This window comes from Myxine glutinosa, chromosome 10, assembly GCF_964187855.1.
Source record: "Myxine glutinosa chromosome 10, kmMyxGlut1.1, whole genome shotgun sequence".
NCBI classification, from domain to species: domain Eukaryota; kingdom Metazoa; phylum Chordata; class Myxini; order Myxiniformes; family Myxinidae; genus Myxine; species Myxine glutinosa.
This window is the reverse complement of record NC_136270.1, coordinates 50,800,739-50,815,823: the sequence shown is the minus strand read 5'-3', so window position 1 is coordinate 50,815,823 and position 15,085 is coordinate 50,800,739. Positions and strand designations below refer to the sequence as shown.

The 15,085-nt window shown below is 47.2% G+C and overlaps 1 protein-coding gene and 1 long non-coding RNA gene across 2 annotated transcripts in view; both read left to right on the top strand.

The window, feature by feature from the left end:
- The window catches only part of LOC137434527 (src kinase-associated phosphoprotein 2), a 237,025-nt gene that overhangs the window by 15,623 nt on the left and 206,317 nt on the right, over positions 1–15,085 (top strand). The window lies entirely within an intron of this gene.
- On the top strand, positions 226–2,068 carry LOC144894144 (uncharacterized). Its single transcript, XR_013624850.1, has 2 exons — positions 226–395; positions 966–2,068. It is a non-coding gene; the product is annotated as an uncharacterized LOC144894144 (long non-coding RNA).

Genomic DNA, 15,085 nt, shown 5'->3' with positions numbered 1-15,085 from the left:
CTTCGGCTATTATAATATAGATAACATCCGTTTTGAAGATGATTAACGAGGTGCTCATGAGGGTAAAAAATCAGTTGTGGTGGTGTACCAATATGGTGGTCCGCCATCTTTGTCAGCCCACTGCACCCACGGAGGTATATAATAAACCTGGAGAGCCAATGATGGCTGTCGGCTGAAGCTAGCGGAAGTTGCTTGGCGGCCATATTGGGAAGCCGATTGTGTCTGCGTCCGTGTTTGATCTCACAATCAGCTGATCTCACAATTTCTGATTCATTTTGGATGCTTACCGACTGTAAGGAGTCTTATTTGTGAACGCGCTGTTTCAAAATGCCACAGTGTGTTGCATTTGACTGCACAAATACCTCAGGGAAGGCCTCCACATGCACATTTCACAAGTAAGTGACAAACCGCGATCGCGGGTGTTCTGCTTTTTCAGTTTTTGGCGTGGTCACGGTGGTGGGGCTAGGTAATTAAGTTTCAATGAAGTTTGAACACTGTGTTTGAATTTGATGATGTTAGACCACGCGCAGGGTGTGCAATACGACACAGATCTCAAATATAACTGTATTGTGTATTCACTAGGGCTATGTGAGTATGTCAGACTGATGTCTGATTGACTCATTCATTGATTCAGATTGAAGTATCGAGATTGACTCGTCAGCTCGTGATCATTGTCAAGTGATTTAATTTGTGATGAGCTTAACTTAATTGTCCAGTCTACTACTGTCAGGGTTTCCATGCCCTCCTGTGTCACTCGTGAGCAGAAAGAGCAAATGGGGTTACTTGTGGAAGGTACGAAAGTCCGACACATGGCAAACATTAGCAGATGAAGTTGTATTTAACTATACATATGAAACTCAAAATATTATTTTGATATGGAGTCGTTTTGACTCGGATGTTTTGACTGCCCTCTGAGGTTTTGACCCGCAACCACATTTTGTGACCACAACGTATTTTGTTTCAAGGTTTCCAAAGGATAAGGACTTGTGCTCCCGATGGACATCTGCCCTGAGAAGGGAGTCCTTCTACCCCACCCCAGGCACCACAGTTCTGTGCAGTGATCACTTCAATGAGAGTGACTTCGACAGGACTGGTCAAACCGTCCGACTGAAGCCGAAGTACTCGAAGTACTCGATGCATGTCACATGCTTAAACTTGCAAGAAACTGTCTTGGATCCATGAAAATGATGGAGGATGGCAACAAAAAAGTCATCGCGTGGAAATACATCCAGGCACTCTTTGATCTGCAGAAGAGGGAAGGCTTGCGTCTGGGAAATAAGCTCTCCCGGAAACACATCGAGTGGAAGAGCAATGTCATGAAGGTGGACACAGCGCTCAGACATTGAGCACTAGTGTGGCAGATGCAATTCGGTTTTGCAGGGACACTTTGCAACTATCAGAATTTCAGGGCAGTGGGGCTACCTGCCAATACATTGAAACATTGGACAAACTGTTTGACATTCTAAATTCTCGCAATCCATTGGCACGAAACTACAAGGCACCACTCATGACATCACGAGAAGGACTTTTCCTGCCATTCCTGGATACTGCCTACAGTTACTTGTCCAACATCAAAAACATGAATGGTCAAGTTATGACCAATACGCGTTTGAAAACCCCCTTCATTGGTTTCATGATCTGCATAGAGAGTGTCACAATTTTGTATTTCACATATGTCAAACCTGCCTCATCTCCCCTGCGATACCTGCTTACGTACAAAATGAGCCAAGACCACATTGAACTTTTCTTTGGAGCGGTCCGCATTGCATGTGGAAGTGGGAATAACCCAACGGCCCGGCAGTTTGTTGCCGCATATAAGCGCCTCTTGATGCGACATGACATCAAGTCTGCAAGTGGGTTGCCCTTTGTCTGATATGGCGAGTTCACCAACACTTCATGTAAATATTTAAACTGTAAAAGATGTGTTGCATGAGATGTCTATATCTCCGCTCCATTATTCATGTAACAATTACCATGTCCTGCTGAACGTTCCATTGCAACATGTAAGTCTTGTATGTTATGAATAGCAAAAACTTCCGAAACCCAAGAATTGTGTGGGTTAACTACATGACAGCGTTTCATGTCATTTATGTGACTGGTTTCTAGCATCTCGGTAATAGAAACATACACATCTTAGTTACAATATAATGACTGAATTAAGTAACATCATATAACATGACAACAAATCAGATCTTTATATTGAGGAACATTATAGAACAAGCCAAAGAATGGCAAACGACGATGTACCTCAATTTTATAGATTTCTAGAAAGCTTTCGACTCCTTGCCCAGAGAAAGTCTGGGTCATAATGAAGAAATACAGCATACCTGGAAAATTAGTGAACCTTGTAAAAGCCCTTTACCAAGACTTTCAATGTGCGGTCGTCGACCAAGGTGAAACAACAGAATGGTTCAAGGTGAAGACAGGAGTTAAACAGGGGTGTAACATGTCAGGATTCTTATTCCTACTAGTGGGTGATTGGGTCATGAGAAGGACGATAAAGAACACCGAGCGGTAATTTTGGGCACTTTTTTTTCAAACAAGCTCTAAACCATTGGATTCCCCAGGAAAAATGCGTCTAGAATCAACTTCAAACTTAATGAACACCATTTCCTTAAAGAACGGGATTCTGAGCCCGAATATCAGTTCAAATATTAGTATTCTATATTAATTAAATAGTCGGCGGTCCTAAAATTCGCTCCAGCTGCATCATCAGTGCGCCACGCGTTTGCTTTGACAGGCTTTGTTTACAAAACAATCGGCTTCCCAATATGGCCGCCAGACTATTTCCGGTGGCTTCACGGCGGCTAATGCTGCGAGGTGGCCAATTGGCTCTCCATATTATATACCTCCGTGACTGCACCTCGCTGGGTTCTTAAGCCGCCATTTTGTTTCGGCCCACTCAAACGTGCCATGCCTTGGAAACACGATCGGTAATCATTACATAATTGAAGCATATCATCAAAATCTGGATTCGTATATGAGGATTGGATGCTGTAGCCTCTCCAAATCTGGCGTGAAATCTGACAAAATTTACTATATCTAGCGATTGGTGAACGCTGCTTTTACAAGCCATGGCGTTACAGTAGACAGAACTCCCTTTTTGTTTTTATTCAGGGTGCTTTGCACACCATGGCGTTACAGTAGACAGAACCCACATTTTTGTGAGTTATACTTCCATTGTATTAATAGTGCTGTCCATCCGAAAAACAAAGTAACGCTGCTAAGCTTAACCCGAATGTGCACCTACGGGTCTGGGAGGCCCAGGCAAGTTTTTGTTTTTAAATACATTTATTATATAAACGTCGATTTGCATGACCTTGCTTGAATGCTCCTAAAAAGTAGTGACACGTATTCCTTTGTTTTTTATTTTAAAAAAATTCGTTCAGTTTCGATAAAAGAAAAGGTGAATCCATTACACCACCCCATATAATACTAGTACCCGACTGCAAAGCCGCAATGAGCCGGCGAAGCCAAAGCCTCTTGCCACTATTTTACCCATCACTATGGCACAGTAGGTTAGGTAGTTGGTAGTAGGTAGGTGTCGTAGGTACCGTACCTAGTTCAAAATGACACCATTTGCATTCTGGATGAGATTAAAATTTATAAAACTTCCTTCTTGATTAATTCGGTGAATTCCGTCTCAACTTCGGATATTTCCGGCCGTGATAAACTATCCCCTGCAGCCGCGAGATTTCTAAAAAATAATTCTTCGTCGATTTTAGAATATTTGACGCCGTTTTCAGCCTCCAAAACGGTAATAAGCTTTTTTGAAATATTTTTTCAAATGCTCGAATCTCATTGGTTCCGGTGTTTGGTGACGATTTCAGTTGAAGATAACCAGGGCCCGTGCAGGCCCGGGGAACGAGGTTGGTCTTAAAATATTTTAATTACAAATTAGAGGTGCATTAGATTGTGAATCAAAAAAAGATGGGGGAAACAAACTCCTATTGAACTTTTTCTCAATTTTTTATAAATACTTCTGCATCCGGAAGATGGCGGCCTCCATGGAGCGATTTAGTTTTTGAAATATTTTTTCAAATGCTCGAATCTCATTGGTTCCGGTGTTTGGTGACGATTTTCGTTGAAGATAACCAGTGCCCATGCGGGCCCGGGGAACGAGGTTCGTCTTAAAGTATTTTAATTACAAATTAGAGGTGCGTAAGATTGTGAATTAAAAAAAAGACGGGTGCAACAAACTCCTATTGAACTTTTTCGCAAATTTTATGCATACTTCCGCATCCACAAGATGGCGGCCTCCATTGAGTGATTTGGTGCGTCAAAGCTTGGAATTCTCAAGGGATCCAGCAAAATCTGGCTTTTCAACATAATACGTACGCGTTCATTCACAACACCAGCTTCGCCGGCTACTAGTACCGACTGCAAAGCCGCAATGAGCCGGCGAAGCCAAAGCCTCTTGCCACTATTTTACCCATCACTATGGCATCAGTAGGTTAGGTAGTTGGTAGTAGGTAGGTGTAGTAGGTACCGTACCTGGTAAGACTTGGTAAAAGAGAAGAGCAGACAGTCCTCCCCAATGGCAATACCTGCATACAATAAATGTCACAAGAAGCTTAAGGAAGTAACTATACGATGTGCTAGCTTAGGGCCTATTTTAAGAAATTTTAACTGGGCTTAACATACGTTTTCACAGTATGTGTGTCGTCTTCTAACTTCAGTCGTTGTCAGGTGCCAGGGCTGGTTCTCTGACTCTCCGGGCACTGCGGCTTCCTCCACCAGAAGAAGTTAGCTTGCAGTGATTAATTCGGTGAATTCCGTCTCAACTTCGGATATTTCCGGCCATGAAAAACTATCCGTATTTCTAAACTAAATATGTAAACCGCTTATACCGTATTTCTGGCCGTGAAAAACGATCCCATACGGCCGCGAGATTTCTAAAAAATAATTCTTCGTCAATGTTAGAATATTTGACGCCGTTTTCACCCTCCGAAACGCGTAATAAGCTTTAAAAAAATTTTTTTCCCAAATGCTCGAATCTCATTGGTTCTGGTGTTTGATGACGATTTTCGTTGAAGATAACGAGGTTGGTCTTAACGTATTTTAATTACTAATTAGAGGTTTCATTAGATTGTGAATCAAAGAACGACGGATGAAACAAACTCCTATTGAACTTTTTCGCAATTGTTTTATGCAAACTTCCGCATCCGGTCGATGGCGGCCACGATTGAGTGATTTCATTTTAGAAATATTTTTGCAAATGCTCGACTCTCATTGGGTCCGGTGTTTGGTGACGCGTTTTGTTGAAGATAACCAGGCCCATGCGGGCCGATGTTGGTCTTAAATTGGGAGGTCTCGCGAGATCTCGGAGACGGTGGGAGGGATTTTCGAAGCTCCACACGGTCTCCACGTTTTTCGAAGTTAAGTCTGTTCACAATTGTATTTTGTCGAAACTGTATTTATCTTTCGGTGTGTGAAGTTATTGTGTGCAACTTTGGTTGTTTCTCGGTGTTTATCTTTCATAAATTGATCGTCTGTTTGCCGTGTCGCGAGCAAGGCCTTTGCCGCGTCGCGAACGATTTGAAATCGAAGTTAAGTGATTGTTCCCATTTGTATTTTCGTTAAAACTGTATTTATTTATGGTGTTGTATGTATATTGTGTCCCGACGAAGATTTTTCGGTGCAAATCTTTCATACCTGTATTGAAAATCGTGTTAATTCGTGTCGTGTCTTGAGGCCTTGTACAGTGTACACTGTACAACCTTGAGGCTTTGTTTTTCTCTCAGCGGTCCGTCGTTTGTGATCCAATAACTTTCGTTCTCTGTATTCCCAGTCTTTTCACCCATAGCCTACTTCCTTGTGTAAATCTCAACTCAAAAAAACAAAAAAAACAAAAAAAAAAAAACATTCCTTCTCTGTTCTCATTCGTTTATTCATTCTTATTCGTTCGTTCGTTCTTCGACCACGTGTTTCTCCCCCATTTCCCCAGATAGTTTTCACTGTTATTAACCTTCAATGTTTACACTTTCCCCTCAAGTTATGTATTCCGTCATCTTTTATAACACCTTTTTCTTCATCTTCTTTAAAAGGCTGCTTTCGACTTGCTCACCAAATCAATTCATCCCAAAAAAAATATCCATCTCCTATAGTGCCTTTTTTCTACATTCCCTAAACTCTCCTGCACTCCATCCTACATCCAGCGTCCTTAAACGTATTTTTAACTCGAAGGTCACAAGAAACTCATTTTGCAATAAATGTTCGTTTCCCATAAATCGTACACTTTCTAAAATCCAATCTCACCCCTCCCCTCCAAATCTTCCCCATAACCCCTCCCCTCCAAATCTTCCCCATCACCCCTCCCCTCCAAATCTTCCCCATCACCCATCCCTTTCAAATCTCCCCCCTTGCCCCCTCCCTCCTAAACTACCCCCTCACCCCTCCCCTCCTAGACTCCTCCCTCACCCCTCCCCTCCAAATCTCCCCCATATCCCATCCCTTTCAAATCCCTCCCCTTGTCCCTTCCCTCCCAAACTCCCCCCTCACCCCTCCCCTTCAAATCTCCCCACCCTCATTGCTTCTCAATTTCCCCCCTCTCACTCCCCCTCCTCAAAGCGTCCTCCCCGCTTCTTCCCCCTTCCAACTCTCACCTCCATCTCCCCCAACCTTCTGCCTCGCTCTTCCCCCTCCTCAAATAACACCTCATTGTGCCTCACCCAATCACCATCAAACCTTTTGTCTGCCCCATCCTTCCCTTTCTCCGAGCTATTCTGAAATCTCTGACACACCTTCAACAGCTCTCCCTACCTCTTCCACCTCTTCCACATCTTACCCTACCCCTCCTCCCCCCTGTTCTGTATCTGATGCTCCCTCTTCCTCTTCATTAACGGTATGGACCTCAAACATCCGGGGCCTTCGTTCAAACTTAACTGATCTCTCCATACAGGTTGCTTCTGTCAAACCAGACGTGATCTGCTTAACAGAAACTTTCCTCCTTTATGATGTCTCTGATTCCTTAGTATCTCTCCCGGGTTACTCCCTCCTCCGGTATGATAGACCTGAGCCTCGTGCTGGAGGTGGGGTTGCTATCTTTATCAAAAACTCTCTTCCTCACTCGCCCTGCACTGCACTCTCTCCACCTCACCCCCAGGAATACCTCTGGCTACGGCTTCCCCTTCGCTCCCACCTCTTGTTCATATGTGTGTTGTACCGTCCACCAAACAGTGATGACTCCATCTACATCTCGCTGTCTGATAATATGGACCAACTTCTATCTACTCATCCCAACTCTCTCTTCCTCATATGTGGTGATTTCAACTGTCATCATGCCAGTTGGCTGGGTGTGGGTACCTCTCTCACCAGTGTTACATATTTAGGTGAATGTATGTAAATTACCATGCAGGTCTTTGCTTCCGTGTGTAGTATATTAAGTTGTTGTGTAGTTGTTGTGGTTGGAGGGTCAGGAGCCCTTCTGAAAGAGTGGCAGGAAACGGAAGTGGCCGGAAGCGGAAGTGACGAAAAGGGAAAAAAAAAGACACGAGGAGAGAAAAGGACGGGGCTTCTTCTTCCTCGCCCCGCGACGACGAGAAGGTGGAATCGACCTTACGCTGCGCGGAAAACGCGCCGTGGCGAAACGTCTGGCGAGAGGAGTTACCTGGGCGGTAAATACCTTTGGACACGTCCAGTCACTGTGAGTCGTGCACGAAACCAAGCGTCCGGGACAGTTTGCCCCGTCTACAAAGACGCGTACGGGTCCCCACGTTGGGCCTCGCTCGCGTCGGAAGCCGCGCTGGGTTTTGCCCCGTCTACAAAGACGCGTACGGGTCCGCACGTTGGGCCTCGCTCGCGTCGGAAGCCGCGCTGGGTTTTTGCCCATCTACAAGGACGCGTAAGGGTCGCACTGGGGGCCTCGCGCACGTTGGACGCCGCGCTGGGTTTGCCCCGTGGCTTGGCAAGGAGGTGCGCTGCAGCCGCGGCCCCAGTCCGAGACGGCACGTTTAGAGCACGTCCGCCCGGGGCTCGTTCAACCGCCCGTGTGCGGGGAGGAGAGACATTGACCACGGAGGGAGTCAGGAGTGGGGCTCACGTGAGGAATGTATAAGGTTAAGATGGCCATCTTAGAGTTTGTGTAGATGAGTTCACATGGTTGTAATATTGATTGTGCATTGTTGATGGTTGTTGATTGCTCAGTGAATATATTATTGATTATTCCGGATCCTTGGTGTGAGGTTTCTTCTTGACCGGAATTCATATTGATTGCGTTACGAAAGCGTATAAACCATATATCTTTCTGGCGGGGTCCCTCCCACGGTCCGGGGGTCACCAAGACCAGGTAGTTACCGGGAGGACCACGTAACAGAATTGGGGGCTCGTCCAAATTACGATTTGCGGTTTCGCAATTGGGTCTACGTCCGGGATCTAAAAGTGTATAAAATAATAAAATAATAATATTTTTGGTAATTAAAATTTATTAATTAATTATTAATTGGTAATATTTTTTTTTGAGAAATTGGGGAAAGTCTTGGGGTGAAGGTTAACAGGTGTTAACGATAGGCACCATGGCGTTTGTGGCACAGAACTTTGGGGTAACCCCGAGTGAGGCACAGTTCCGAGCGTTGCTAAAGTCGGATCTCTTGAAATTGGCCAAACATTTTAACTTGGAGGTCCGAACTAATTTGAGGAAGGCAGAGTTGCAGGCCACGGTGATACAATCTATGGTGGGATTAGGAACATGGGACGAGTTAGCCTGGGAGTGGCTACCCGAAGAACCAGAAGACGTGGAGCTCCGGAAACTGGAGTTGCAATTACGGAGCCAGGAACGGATCAAAGAAGAAGAAAGGAAAGCAGAAGAGAGAAGAGAAGAGAAGCAAGCAGAGGAAAGGAGAGTGGAACGAGAACTCCAGGAAAGGTTAAAAGAAGAAGAAAGGAAAGCAGAAGAGAGGAGAGAAGAGAAACAAGCAGAGGAAAGGAGAGTGGAACGAGAACTCCAGGAAAGGTTAGCAGAAGAAGAAAGGAAAGCAGAAAAGGAAAGAGCAGAAGAAGAAAGGAAAGCAGAAAAGGAAAGAGCAGAAGAAGAAAGGAAAGCAGAGGAGAGGAGAGAAGAGAAACAAGCAGAGGAAAGGAGAGTGGAAAGAGAACTCCAGGAAAGAAGAGAAAAGGAACAAGCAGAGGAAAGGAGAGCTGCAAGGGACCTCGAAGCAGAGGAGAGAAAAGCGGAAAGGGAATTAAAGGAACGTGACATGCAGCTTCAGCAAGAAATCAAATTCAAGGAGCTGGAGTTAATGAGAGAACGGGGAGAGGCACCACCCTTGCTGACGGGGTCGACACCTAACCAGAAAACCTGGGATGTGGGCAGACATGTGAGGCTGGTTCCACCGTTCAGTGAAAAAGAAGTCGCGAAATTTTTTCCACACTTTGAGAAAGTGGCTCGACAATTAAACTGGCCGGAGGAGGCATGGACCATACTCGTGCAAAGTGTGCTGGTGGGGAAAGCTCAGGAAATTTATTCGGCGCTACCAATGGACCAATGTGCAGATTATGAGGTACTGAAGAAGCACATCCTCAAAGCCTATGAGTTGGTTCCGGAAGCTTACAGGCAAAAATTCAGGAATGCCAGGAAGAGGGAGAGTGAGACCCATGTGGAGTTTGCCAGAGTGAAAGAAAACATGTTTGATCGGTGGTGTGAGTCAAAGGGAGTCGGGAAAGACTTCGAGACATTGCGGGACTTGATCCTGGTGGAGGAATTCCAGCAGTGTGTCCACGAGGACATCAAAGTGTACCTGCAGGAAAAGAAGGTACCAAAGTTGTGGGACGCAGCCACCATGGCAGATGATTATGCCTTAACCCACCGAATAGGGGTCCACGAACCTAACTCCTCGCCTAGATCTCCGCAGGGGAGGTGGGGAACAGCAGGTGCGGAAAACGACCATACATGGCGGCGGCCTCGAGATGATTATGGGGACAACTATGATACCCCACCGGTTCGAAATCAGAGGGATGCGGGCCCAAGACAAACTTATAGTTCGGGGGGCCCGAGGCAGACCCCGAGTTTTTCCTCCGGGCCTACTTGCGCGTTTTGCAAAAAACCTGGACACTTGATGTCCAGTTGTTACCTCATGAAAAGGGACAACCCAGAGCGGAGTCCGACTATTACAACTCCGAATGCGATGGCTAGCGTAAGAAATCGCCATCAAGAGGGTTACCAACCATTTATTTCCGAGGGGTTTGTGTCACTGGATGGAGCCTCGACTAACCGGAGACCGGTTAGGATATTGAGAGACACAGGGGCCCATCAATCTTTAATGCTTGAAGGCATTTTGCCATGGTCCGAGGAGACGGCAACGAGGGATAGTGTTCGTTTACAGGGGATCGGGGGCGGTGTTAGTGCTCCCCTTCAGGTCATCCAGTTGGAGTCCGATTTGGTGTCAGGACCGGTCACCGTCGGTTTACAAGCCACGTTTCCTGTAGAGGGTGTATCTGTGGTTCTCGGGAATGATTTGGCCGGGGGTCAAGTTTATGGTAACCTGAGGGTTGATAAAGAGCCCAGCAGGGAAAATAACACCACACCAGCTCGGGATGGTGACAAAAGTGCCAAGTTATTTGTAGGGGGACTGAACTTCAAAACAGAGGAAGAAGTTCTGACCTCTGTCTTCAACAGATATGGGCCGCTGGTGGAAGTGCGGTTGGTAAGAGACTGGGAAACGCAACAGTCAAGAGGGTTCGGCTTTGTCACGTTTGCCAGCACAAAAGACGCCAGAGAGGCAGAGAAGAATTGGAATGGCAAGGATTTGGAGGGTCGGACCATAACAGTAGGGAAGGCATTTCGTAGGCGTCGAGAGGTCTACAGGAGAGGACAACTGGGCGGTAGTTTTGGTGGTGGCCGCAGTCAATATTATTATGGAGGCTCCCTGAGTTACGGCCGCTCCCGAAGGAAGAATTGGCAAAGTAGTGGCCGAGAAGAAGACCGGTATTCAGGGGACTACAGGGACCAGTGGTCCCACCCTAATTATTAGGGACGTTCTGAGAAGTTGAAGCACTGAAGGCGGCGGAGCCGCCGAGCCAAGATTCCTACACGAATTAACCGTGAACGCCGTTCCTAAAGGCGTCCATGTAGTGAACTTTCCTGCACGGACTAACCGTGAACTCCACGTTCCTCAAGGCGCCCATGTAGAGAACTTTCCTGCACGGACTAACCGTGAACTCCACGTTCCTCAAGGCGCCCATGTAGAGAACTTTCCTGCACGGACTAACCGTGAACTCCGCGTTCCTAAAGGCATCCATGTAGTGAATACTCGGCTTGGCCTCCCGGAAAAGTGCTATCGAGTGGCTTAACTGGCTTTATTTTTAAGTGATAACTGTGCCCGGGGGGAACTGATAATGTGGGGGGGTTGAGTTATCTGGTTGTTTCTCCAAATTGGCCGGCAAAGAAAGTTTTCGCTGGGTTCAAACTTTCTTTCTTGAAGGGGGGGAGTGTTACATATTTAGGTGAATGTATGTAAATTACCATGCAGGTCTTTGCTTCCGTGTGTAGTATATTAAGTTGTTGTGTAGTTGTTGTGGTTGGAGGGTCAGGAGCCCTTCTGAAAGAGTGGCAGGAAACGGAAGTGGCCGGAAGCGGAAGTGACGAAAAGGGAAAAAAAAAGACACGAGGAGAGAAAAGGACGGGGCTTCTTCTTCCTCGCCCCGCGACGACGAGAAGGTGGAATCGACCTTACGCTGCGCGGAAAACGCGCCGTGGCGAAACGTCTGGCGAGAGGAGTTACCTGGGCGGTAAATACCTTTGGACACGTCCAGTCACTGTGAGTCGTGCACGAAACCAAGCGTCCGGGACAGTTTGCCCCGTCTACAAAGACGCGTACGGGTCCCCACGTTGGGCCTCGCTCGCGTCGGAAGCCGCGCTGGGTTTTGCCCCGTCTACAAAGACGCGTACGGGTCCGCACGTTGGGCCTCGCTCGCGTCGGAAGCCGCGCTGGGTTTTTGCCCATCTACAAGGACGCGTAAGGGTCGCACTGGGGGCCTCGCGCACGTTGGACGCCGCGCTGGGTTTGCCCCGTGGCTTGGCAAGGAGGTGCGCTGCAGCCGCGGCCCCAGTCCGAGACGGCACGTTTAGAGCACGTCCGCCCGGGGCTCGTTCAACCGCCCGTGTGCGGGGAGGAGAGACATTGACCACGGAGGGAGTCAGGAGTGGGGCTCACGTGAGGAATGTATAAGGTTAAGATGGCCATCTTAGAGTTTGTGTAGATGAGTTCACATGGTTGTAATATTGATTGTGCATTGTTGATGGTTGTTGATTGCTCAGTGAATATATTATTGATTATTCCGGATCCTTGGTGTGAGGTTTCTTCTTGACCGGAATTCATATTGATTGCGTTACGAAAGCGTATAAACCATATATCTTTCTGGCGGGGTCCCTCCCACGGTCCGGGGGTCACCAAGACCAGGTAGTTACCGGGAGGACCACGTAACACCAGCCATGGCTCCTCAGCAAAGAACTTCTGCGACTCACTGGGACTGACACAATCTGTCAATTTCCCGACCCGGATCTCAGTCAACGGAACATCTTCTCTTCTGGACTTGGTTATGACTAACTTCCCTGAAAATGTCTGCTGCTCTTCTTCTGCTCCAATCGGATCATCTGATCATGTCCTTGTTAAAGTGGACATCTCTCTGACCATCCTCAGGGAACCTGCTCAGCGTCGACGAGTCTGGCATTTCACTCAGGCCAACTGGCACGGTCTTCAAGCAGCCATCAATCATCTGGACTGGTCTCCCATCTCTACCACCTCTGTCATCATCTCATCCTGGGAATTCTTCCAAAGTAAATTGCTCTCTCTCATGCACAGATTTATCCCATCTCGTCTTCAGTTGTCATACCCTTCCTCCCGTCCATGGTACACGGAATCTTGTGGTGAGGCTGTTGCCCAGAAACAACTTGCCTTCGTCTCCTGGAAAGCAAATCCAACGGAAGGAAATCTCATTTCCTTTCACAAAGCCCGAAACAAGTGTGTGTCCACCCTCAGGAGAGCCAGGAAACAATATCTCTCCATTCTCAAGACCGAACTCTCTTATCTGTCTCCCTGTTCCAAATCCTGGTGGCGTCTGGTCAAATCCGTTTCTGGTGTTTGTTCCCCCTCCATACCCTCCCTTACGTCAAACGGCTACACAGCTGACTCCGCACGTGAAAAAGCTAAATGCCTCAACTCTGTGTTTGCCTCTAAATCTTGTGTCCCAAACCCATCCCTCTCTGTACCCACCATACCCAGTCGTACCTGCTGCTCCTGGACTCCGTGTCCTTTCCTCCTGACAAGGTGGAAAAGTTTCTGTCAACCCTCGACTCTGATTCTGCAACTGGACCTGACGGCATCAGCCCACGGGTCCTAAAATCCTGCTCTGCCGCTCTATCTCACCCTCTCTCTGTTCTCTTCACCCTCTCTTTTGCTCAAGGTCAACTGCCATCTGCTTGGAAATCAGCCAACATCACCGCTATGCACAAAAAAGGTGCAAAAACAGATCCTAGCAACTACAGACCAATCAGCCTTCTCCCAATTATCAGCAAAGTCATGGAATCCATCATTGCTTCGGATATGAAATCTTTCCTCTTCTCCAATGGCTTGATCTCTGATCATCAATTTTGTTTCAGACCAGGTCACTCTACTCTGGACATGCTGCTTCTGCTGTCTCAACAATGGATGGAGGTCCTCAATGCCAAACAGGAAATTAGAGCTGTCTCCCTCGACATATCACGTGCCTTCGACACGGTCTGGCACCCCGCTCTGCTCACCAAACTCTCCTCCTTTGGTATCCATGGAAATCTCCACGCATGGCTGGCGGACTTCCTCTCTAGTCGTTGTCAACGTGTGGCCCTGAATGGGTTTCTCTCATCTCCTCTTCCTGTTCAGGCTGGAGTTCCCCAAGGCAGTGTTCTGGGCCCCGTGCTTTTTCTGGTCTTCATCAATGATCTCTCTGACTCTCTTGAAAATCCTCTCTATCTCTTTGCTGATGACTCCACTCTCTGCCGCTCCATCCCTCTTCCCTCAGATCGGCAGTCTGCAGCCTCCTCACTCTCTGAAGACTTGGACAAAATCACAGACTGGTCAAACAAGTGGAACACGTCTTTCAATCCTGACAAATCTCACACTCTTACTATGTCTCTCCGAAAAGATCGACTGGACAACCCTCCCATCTACTTTCTCAACAATCCTCTCCAAGAAGTTCTGTCGCTCAAGCTTTTGGGTCTCACTATCTGCCATGATCTTTCTTGGGAAAACCACATTTCCAAGCTGGCCTCCAAAGCCAGTCGCCGACTGGGCATCCTCCGTCATGCGAAGTCCTTCCTCGGCACACCTGAGCTCCTCACCACATACAAGGCTTTCATCCGCAGCTCAATGGAATACTGTTCTCCCCTATGGGCCGGTGCTCCTGCCTCACACCTAGCTCGGCTTCACGCTGTTGAAACCAAAGCTTTCAGAATTATTGGAATCTCCCGCGATGAAGCTATCTCTGAGGGCCTTTCACTCACTCACCGCAGGCAGGTAGGTGGTCTTTCTGTCTTCTACCGACTCCTCTCCGGCCTTGCACCCCCAGCTCTCTCTGTGCTCTGTCCCCCAAATATTCCTACAGTTCGCACAAGATCTGCCAGCAACCCTCTGATGGTTAAACTGCCGAAATCTCGGCTCTCTGCTCACCTTCACTCTTTCATTCCTCTTTTCTCCCGCCTCTGGAACAAACTCCCTCACTCCCTTCAATCCCACTCCTCCCTCCAGGTCTTTAAAACAGCTGTTCACCACCATCTCTTATCTTCCCCCATCCAAAACCTTGATCTTTTCTACCCCCGCTAATTCACCCCAGATCCACCTTGTTTGAAATTCCAACTTCTTTCCTGGAAGTCCTGGCAGTGTCCATATGTTTTATACCTCTCCCACCGTCTCAGATCTCTCGATGTCTCCATGTCTCTCGGTCCCTGCTCTCAAATGTTGTGTTTGTGTCCTTCCCCCTCTCTCCCCATCTTGTCTACCGCTCCCGATGTTATATGTTTTATGTATCGGTTTGTCTTTTTGTGTGATTAATGTTCGCTCTTTCACGAGCCTCGATCTTGTATACAAAAAAATAAAAAAATAAAAAAATAAAAAAA